The sequence below is a fragment of the Theropithecus gelada genome, chromosome X, assembly GCF_003255815.1.
Source record: "Theropithecus gelada isolate Dixy chromosome X, Tgel_1.0, whole genome shotgun sequence".
Taxonomy (NCBI): Eukaryota; Metazoa; Chordata; class Mammalia; order Primates; family Cercopithecidae; genus Theropithecus; species Theropithecus gelada.
In genome coordinates, this window is record NC_037689.1 from 79,656,745 (window position 1) to 79,666,449 (window position 9,705).

Sequence of the window (9,705 nt, forward strand, 5' to 3'; positions counted from 1 at the left end):
AGCTGGGACTACAGGCGCCCGCCACCTCGCGCGGCTAGTTTTTTGTATTTCTTAATAGAGACGGGGTTTCACCATGTTAGCCAGGATGGTCTCGATCTCCCAACCTCGTGATCCGCCCGTCTCGGCCTCCCAAAGTGCTGGGATTACAGGCTTGAGCCACCGCGCCCGGCCTCTTTTCTTATTTTTGTGCTACGCCCAGGTACTGTAATCTCTCACCTGGTTTTCTTAGCTCTTCTGAGAGTATTTTTACGTGTGGATAGTTGTTTTAATTGATGTTTCTACCAGGAGACAAGCACTGGAGAGTCTTATTCCACTATCTTGCTGATATCCATCCAAAAGTCTACTGATTTAACTATTAACCTCATCCAAAAAAAATACCTGCACAGAAACACCATCAGAGAAATATTCAGAATAATGTTTGACCAAATATCTAGGCACCATGGCCCAGCCAAACTGATACATAAAATTAACCATCACAGAGAAGGTTCATGGTAAAGTGCCAATTTCTTTCCACCCCAATAAATGGGGCTGGTACTGGAGGAGGAGAGGGATCATAATAATTAATAGAAAAACAGGCCAATAGTTGTTAGGGCATACATTGTTGGTAGGGTTTACATTTATCATCATCCCAGGGATTAGGAATTATAATTACTTCTGTAATCCCAGATAGTTTGTTGGTATTTCTTGTGGATTACAGTGTTTTTAATTTGATCGCAACAATCATGAGCCTCCTAGTTGCAATATTGGGTGCATACTATCATGAGGAAATTCTTAAATGAGATTTGATAGAGAGTGGACAGTAGTTCCAATTGCTTGATTGGGCTTCATTTGATTTGAAGTAAAAATTGGTTCACAGGGCTTAGAAGGCACCTATGGGTCATCAGCAATATTATAGACTCTGGCTTGGCTGACATAAGTGTTGCTAGCAATAGTAGAGATAGGAGGTAGAATGTTAGCTGGAGTGTTGATATCTGTGATCATGTTAGTAGAATTAACAAATCTGAATAACCAAAGGAGTGGTTTTCAATGTCCCCAATCTGAGCAGTGTTGTATATCTCCCTTTGGTATGCACGTGGCATACTAAGGCGATCCACCAATGGACATGTAGTTGACACTAGCGAGAACACGAAAAAGTTAGAAGTCATCTGTGGCCAGCAGTAATAAATCTGTTTTTCCCCTTTGTATTGCCCAAGGGCAATTAATTTCACCTCCGGGGAAGCAGATCCAGATTTGTTCCATAGTGTCTTTAGAGGAGCAAAGTATGTGAGTCGCAGATGAGTATGTCTCTCTTTCTCCAGATAGTAGTGAGTGGTTTTCTCCACTTATGCTAGGTGATGAGCAGGCACGGGCTGAGGATTATTCCAGAGTTGATGGCTTACTTCAGGTCCTCATTGGGATTGAAGAGGAAGTGGCTAGGCTCTGCATTTTCTATGAAGAGGAAAGGAAAAGTGAAAGTATCAGGTGAATGTTCCTTTGCTGTGGGTGGTAATGTCGGGGTGCCCATGTCTGTAAAAACTGGTAATTGTGTTGCATTAAGTGTGGGTATATACAACAACAGAAGTTACAACATCTCTGTTGGTGGTCTCCCGATTTGTTGTAAATTTAAATATGAAATAAGCCGGGCGCGGTGGCTCAAGCCTGTAATCCCAGCACTTTGGGAGGCCGAGACGGGCGGATCACGAGGTCAGGAGATCGAGACTATCCTGGCTAACACGGTGAAACCCCGTCTCTACTAAAAAATACAAAAAACTAGCTGGGCGAGGTGGCGGGCGCCTGTAGTCCCAGCTACTCGGGAGGCTGAGGCAGGAGAATGGCGTAAACCCAGGAGGCGGAGCTTGCAGTGAGCTGAGATCCGGCCACTGCACTCCAGCCTGGGCGGCAGAGCGAGACTCTGTCTCAAAAAAAAAAAAAATAAATAAATAAATAAATAAATAAATAAATATGAAATAGTTGTGCCATAGGGGTGTGAAGTTAATGTAATCAAGACTATGAATAGTATTTTTAACTATTTACGGGACCACTGTCCTCAAAGCTCTCAATAGCCATTGCTTTTTTAAAACTTAGCATAAAAATTTATTTGAATTCAAAATAATATGGTTATATCTCAGTAATCCTTGTTTTAAAAGCCCATTACATCTATTTTTTTTCTTGAGATAGGGTCTCACTCTGTTGCCCAGGCTGGAATGCAGTAGCACAATGGGGTTCACTGCGGCTTCATCTACCAGGCTCAAGTGATCCTCCTACCTCAGCCTCCTTAGTAGCTGGAACCACAGGTACATGCTACCATGCCCAGATAATTTGTGGACTTTTTTGTAGAAACAAGGTCTCAGTGTGTTGCTCAGGATGGTCTTGAACTTCTGGGCTCAAGCAATCTTCCTGTCTCAGCCTTCCAAAAATTTTGGAATTCCAAGTGTGAGCCACTATACCCTGCCCCATTACAACTTTCTTTGTTTTTTGTTTTGTTTTGTTTTGCTTTTTTGAGATAGAGTCTCACTTTGTCACCCAGGCTGGAGTACAGTGGCGTGATCTCGACTTACTGCAACCTCCACCTCCAGAGGTCAAGCCTCTGCCTCAGCCTCCCGAGTAGCTGGGATTACAGGCACCTGCCACCACGCCTGGCTAATTTTTTTTTTTTTTTTTTTTTGTATTTTTAGTAGAGATGGGGTTTCACCATCTTGGCCAGGCTACTCTTGAACTCCTGACTTCGTGATCCACCCACCTCGGCCTCCCAAAGTGCTGGGATTACAAGCGAGAGGCAACGCGCCCGGCTGCAGCTTTCTATATCTCTTGCTCTAGGATGATAGGGCAGGTGAAAAACTTCAGCAATATTCTTTCATAAAGCCCACTGTTGCATTTCCTTTGCAGTGAAGTGGGAGCTCTGATCCAATTGTATAACTTGTGGTACTCCCAAAGTCTGTAAAAACTGTTTTGTTAACCACTCAATAACATTAGGAGAGGTTGGTGCCTTACATGAGTAAGCCAATAGAAGGGCTAATCTGCATTGTTAAGGTATATCTATTGGCTCCTACTATTGCAGGGAAAGGCCCAATGAAGTTGATTTGCCAGATCTGATATGGCCCTCCTCCTCTGTAAATTTCTCCAGTGTCTACATTTCTGGCATGTGGTATAGTCCTTAGTGACTTTTTGTAAATGTCTCTGTACTCCATCAGCTCCTATATTAACAATCCATTTTCATAACCCCATGATGTCCAAATGCCCTGACCTCTAGGGTACCCACCAAAAGAAGGGGTAGGGGTGGCTCATCTCAAAGTTCTGGGAACTCTCCCTCCTTTAAGAGACCTACCTGTTTTGATTACCTGGTTAGTTCATTGGCTTTAGGGTTTTATCATCACTTCTCTGTGTCTTGTTTGGTATTAACAAAGATATGGTGCACTAAGATGGGCAAAACAGAAACTAACGTGACTGCTTTTTTCTTGTATCCCTTGACCTCAAATGTCTTGGCCTTGTGTTTTCCAGCTGTGATTTTTGCCAAAGTTCTGACCAAGTAATTAGCCCATTAGCCACCAACCAAGTGTCAGTGAAAATAAAAACCTTAGGAAAATGTTTGTCAAGGACATTGTCTATTGCTAGGAGTATTGCACATGGCTCAGCTCATTGGGCACTTTGTCTGTCCCCCTTATGAAAATCAGGGCACATTGGGCACTTTGTCTGTCCCCCTTATGAAAATCAGGGTATTTGCATAGCCTATCATAGGCTGTAGCTATCCAGTCTGGCTCCCTTATACCCCGTGCTTACTTCATTGGAAGAGAAGCCATTGTTCCTGGTTTGAGAGTGTTAACCTTCCTCTTTATTCCATATTGAGCAAGAGGCGAAGGTATTTCTGGAGGTTATGGTACATTAACCTCTGAGGTGGGGTATGTGGTTATTTCCTCATGGAGTTGTTACACTCCAATAAGGACAGGTTTAGCTCTATCCTATAGAGACCATATCCACTTTAATAGGAAGTCCTCTGTTTCTGATCTAATTTTACAGGGAGATTTTTCCATTACCCAGGGAAAAATAGGAATCTCAATCCATATGGTAATTGACTCTGCTTCAGTAAAGGCTTCAGTTTCAATAAGTGCTCAATACACTGCCAGGTGTTGCCTCTCTAGTGGTGAATACCTTTGGGCTGAGTCAGGGAGCCTCACACATCAAAAGTCCATGTGTATATAAGCATTTACTTGTTATTTGGTTCAGAGCCTCCAGAAGGCAAATCTTTAAGTAGTCTGCTATGATTTGAATGTGTTCCCCAAGTTTATGTGTCAGAAACTTAATCCCCAATGCAACAGTATTGAAAAGTGGGACCTTTAAGAGGTGATTAAGTCATGGGGGCTCTGCCTTCATGAATGGATTGATGTCATTATAGAGTGACTATGTTCCTTATAAAAGGATAAATTTTGCCTAATTCCCTCTCTCTGTCTCACCTATGTGATGCCTTTTGCCATAACAGCAATAAGGCCCTCATCTGATGCTGGCACCTTGATCTTGACTTCTCAGCCTCCAGAACTATGAGAAATAAATTTCTTTTCTTTATAAATCACCCATTCTCTGTTACTGTGTTATAGCAGCACAAAATGAACTAAGACATGGTTGAAATTGATTGTTAAGTCCTGTTCTCAAGGTACTGGTGGAACTTTCAAAGCAATAGCCTCCTTTAGTTTAGCGTATGTTGTTGGTCAGAGCCCTACTGAAAAATGAAAGACTATGGGCTTCTCAATATATAGAGACCAACCAATATTGGAGGTAAGGAACGTGTTGGCACCAAAATCCAAACATTGATACCAAATGTTAAGCCTTCTTTACCAATGTGGGAGGTTGGAGTGCTAGGTGGTTATCCTTTACCAGATTAGGAATAGTTTGCCCTCCTAAATTCCAGATATAGTCTCCAAATTTAACAGACTGTGATGGCCTTGTACCTTATGGAAGACAATTGCCCATCCTTTCTCAGTGAGGTGTTTATTCACAGTTATGATGGACTGTGAGACCGTCTTGGTCAAGTACAGTGAGGAGGATGTCATATATGTAACTCAGCCAAAGCCAAGTTTCTGGTGGAAATGCAGGGCACGCATTTAGGTTCTGTTTGCAAAGACTGTACAATTCCAGAGCTATTTAAGTTTCCAATAGGTAACTGGGAAAAGGCGTACTGTTGACCATCAAAGGCAAGGGTACATTGTGATTGACTTTCCTGTGAAATTTTTACTGAATTGAGCATGTTAGCCAAGTCTATAACTACAAACGATTTACCCTTGTTGTTTTGAATGTTGTTTACTAAGGCAACAATATCTGGTGGGGATGCTCTAATAAAGAGAACAGTCTTGTTAACCCTCTTTAGGCTACAGTTGGCCACCATTCATTAGTAGTGGTTTTAAGCACAGCCCATATTCAAGAAGTTAAAGGTGAGATGGTAGGAATCAGTGCCTTTCTTTAACTAAGTCAGCTATGAGAGGCCATAATCCTTCAGTGTCTTGCCTTAGCCAGTACTATGGTATATTTACCTTCCACACCAATAGGGGAAGGTTAACTGATTCCCACTGGGCAGCACCCATCAGTAGTGTAAAAGCCTTAAGCTTGTTCCATGAGGTTACCTGCTAACTGAGGAGGTCCATTCTATTAATGGGGAAAAGGGGTGAGGGTGGAGAAGAACTAGGACAAACACATCTTTGAGCAGAAAGTGGGCCAATTTTAATAGTTAAGCAAGTAATTTCCCACTTAATTAATCCTCTTTGGAGAAGTTGGGTAAGAGGTCTCTTTAAAACATGATTTGGGGGATTAGAGAGATTTGGGTACCCATGTACAACAAAGCCAGTCAGCATTATTTCTTTTTTGGAGCTCAAACCACAGTTAATGTGGTAAATAGTGGTATTCTACCAGAAGGGGTTCACTTCCATGACCATTGGATCCCTATGTGGAAGTGAGTTTCTGTTACTGACGGAGATCGAGAACAAGTATGGAAGGTAAAAGGGCTTTGAAATGGGAAGACTGGCTGGGTGTGGTGGCTCACGTTTGTAACTCCAGCACTTTGGGAGGTTGAGGCTGGCAGATCACTTAAGCTCAGGAGTTCAAACCAGCCTGGGCAACATGACAAAACCCTGTCTCTACAAAAAATACAAAAATTAGCCAGGCATGGTGGTGTGCATCTGCAGTTCCAGCTACTTAGGAGGCTGAGGTGGGAAGATGGCTTAAGTTCAGGAGGTGGAGGTTGCAGTGAGTTGAGATTCTGCCAGTGCATTCCAGCCTGGGTGACAGAGCCATACTCTGTTTCAAAAAAGATTAAAAAAAAAAAAAAGGCTGGGGCCAGGCACAGTGGCTCATACCTGTAATCCCAGCACTTTGGGAGGCCAAGGCGGGCGGATTGCCTGAGCTCAGGAGTTCGCGACCAGCCTGGGCAACACGGTGAAACCCCGTCTCTACTAAAATACAAAAAGTTAACCAGGCGTGGCAGCATGCGCCTGCAGTCCCAGCTACTTGGGAAGGTGAGGCAGGAGAATTGCTTGAACCCGGGAGGCGGAGGTTGCAGTGAGCCAAGATCGTGCCATTGTACTGAGCCTGGAGGACAGAGCGAAACTCCGTCTCAAAAAAAAAAAAAAAGGCTGGGTATGGTGGCTCACGCCTGTAATCCCAGCACTTTGGGAGGCCGAGGCGGGTGGATCATGAGGTCAGGAGATCGAGACCATCCTGGCTACACGGTGAAATCCCGCCTCTACTAAAAATACAAAAAATTAGCCAGGCGTGGTGGTGGGTGCCTGTAGTCCCAGCTACTCAGGAGGCTGAGGCAGGAGAATGGCGTGAACCTGCAAGGCGGAGCTTGCAGTGAGCCGAGATCACGCCACTGCACTCCAGCCTGGGCAACAGAGCAAGACTCTGTCTCAAAAAGAAAAAAAAGAAAGAAAAAGAAAAAAAACAGAAAGAAAAGAAAATGCTTTAGCCAGTTCAGCCCAAGAGGGATCTCAACATCCTTCCAAGGAAAGGATAGAGTGACAACATTCTCAACAACATAATTGTGTCACAACAGCAGAAGCATACTAACTGCTTGCAAAGGCATCTTTCCCAAGTGCATTTAGGTGACCTACCCTAATCTGACTCATCTGCCTTATTAATTATTAGCTCCCTTGCCCGCCATAGTGGTCCCCAAGGACAAAGATGTCCTCTCATCTCAGAGTGCTTCGAATCCTTAGCTGAGCCAAGGGAGTTCCTTTCGCTGTAGCTGTTATGGGATCAGGGGCAGCCCACCCTTGGTCCAGAAACATGAACTCTTCTCCTTTTCCTATTTGGGACCATGGGTCTTACAACTTCTAGCACCTGCCTAGCAAGGGACCAAGTGGGCTGGCTGATCTTTCCTGGGCAGTTTAGCACTTCTGACCATAAAAGTTAGTTCTAATGGTGTGAGTTCACTAAAATACTGGTGCTACAATTTGGCCAGGCTAATGAGGTATACAGGGAGACCATAAAAACTATAGAATGAAGTACAACAAAGAGTGATGCCATGCCCAACTGATGCAGAGGTATTCAAAATATTGAATCCCAATCACTTAAAGGCCTTCCAAGATCAATTTGTCTATTTGTTGTCCTACTGATGGGAATAGACCTCTTGCCAATTGCTTGATCACCAGGATCCTATAGAACTCACTTGTAGGATTTTGAGGCTGAGCCACAAAAGATGACCACAAGGTGACAGTAGCACATAACAAGCTTTATTTGGGTGGCACTTGGACAGGTTGGTGAGAGGGGAAGTCCTTCACAGCAGGAGACTATCCAGAGGCAACTGTACCAGGTCATTATCCAGAAGGGGAAAGGGCAAGGGAACTCCCAGGGGAGAGCTGAGAACTGAATCAGAGATGGAGTTTATTTGTGTAGGTGATATTACTCAGCAGCAAGATGGGGAGTATATTAGTCAATATTACTCAGCAGCAAGATGGGGAATGTGTTAGTCCATTCTCACACTGAAATAAAGAAATACCTGAGACTGGGTAATTTATAAAGAGGTTTAATTGGCTCATGGTTCTGCAGGCCGCATAGGAAGTATGGCTGGGGAGGGCTCAGGAGACTTTCAGTTATGCCATAAGGAGAAGGGGAAGCAAGCACGTCTTGCATGGCTGGAGCAGGAGGAAGAGGCGTTGGGGAGGTGCCACACACTTTTAAACAACCAGATCTTGTGAAAACTCTACAACAAGGCAGAGTAGGAGGATGGTGCTAAACCATTGGAAACCACCCCACGATCCAATCACCTCCAACCAGGCCCCACCTCCAGTATTGGGGATTACAATTGAACATGAGCTTTGGGCAGGAACGCTTATCCAAACTGTATCAGGGAGTTTCTGGGTCAGACAGCATCAAAGGTCAGCATTAGCTTGATTTTTTATAGATACAGGGTTTGTCTTATCTGTGTCTAGCAGATGTTAGGTACAGTTTTGTGGAGTATGTAAAGCAGGCTGGCTCTAACTGGCGAATCTACCAGAATCTGCTTAGTTGATTTATATTTAAAACAACTGGATGTGTAAAAATTTTAGGCTTTTGAGCTAAAGGTACTAGCCTGCTGTGAAGAAGTAACAATATGGGGGCAATCTTTACCTCAATTATATAACAGTAGTGGTCATACAGTTTGTAATTGAAACACTTTAATATAGACTTTATTTCCTGGTCATTAGAGCACTTTGATTATAGACATTGTTTCCTGGTGGATATCAGTGACACACCTACTCAGAGGGATTGTTTCAGATCTGGCGATGCAATGGTGTAATGAGGCCAAAGAATCAGCAAACCCTCTGAGTATTGTATCTGATATCATAAAGTTTCTCATTGTAGCTAATAAGGAGTTAGAATTAAACCCTAAGTTTATAAATATTCCAAACAAAAACTCAAAAGGAGAAATAACACACTTGCTGAAACAGATGACCTTATTTTTAATAAAATCAATGGTAAAGTGTGATAAGATTCTGGGCTATCATAAGCCAGTGGTTTGATATTATTTAGCAAAAAAATTCTTTAGAGTATGGCCTTACTCTTCCATCATGGTATATGCAGTCAAGTCTATTCCTTTCCTTGTCATCTCACAAGACACTTAGGATCAAGTGAGTCCTAGCTAAGAAACAAGTATGAAATCATCCCATTCTGAATTTGGATGAAAACTGGTAATAAAAATCAAGTAAAACTCCTGGAGGATACATTGGTTAAGAAACAAGCTTAGTCTGTAAGTGTAGCAGGACAAGCTGCAGACAAAACTCCTCAGATACCGGGTTAAAGAAGGAAGGAGCTCTATTCGGCCAGGAGCATCAGCAGACTCACGTCTCAAAAACCAAGCTCCCTGAGTGAGCAATTCCTGTCCCTTTTAAGGGCTTACAACTCTAAGGGGGTCCACATGAGAGGGTTGTGATCGATTGAGCAAGCAGGGGGTACGTGACTGGGGGCTGCATGTACCAGTAATCAGAACAGAACAGAACAGGACAGGGATTTTCACAATGCTTTTCCATACAATGTCTGAAATCTATAGATAACATAATTGGTTAGGTCAGGGGTCGATGTTTAACTACCAGGCCCGGAATGCAGCACCGGGCTGTCTGACTACTGATTTCACTTCTGTCATTTCTTTAATTCCTAGTTTTTGGGGGGAGGAGGGAGAGATTGCATTGGGAGTTATACCTGATGTAAATGACGAGTTGATGGGTGCTGACGAGTTGATGGGTGCAGCACACCAACATGGCACAT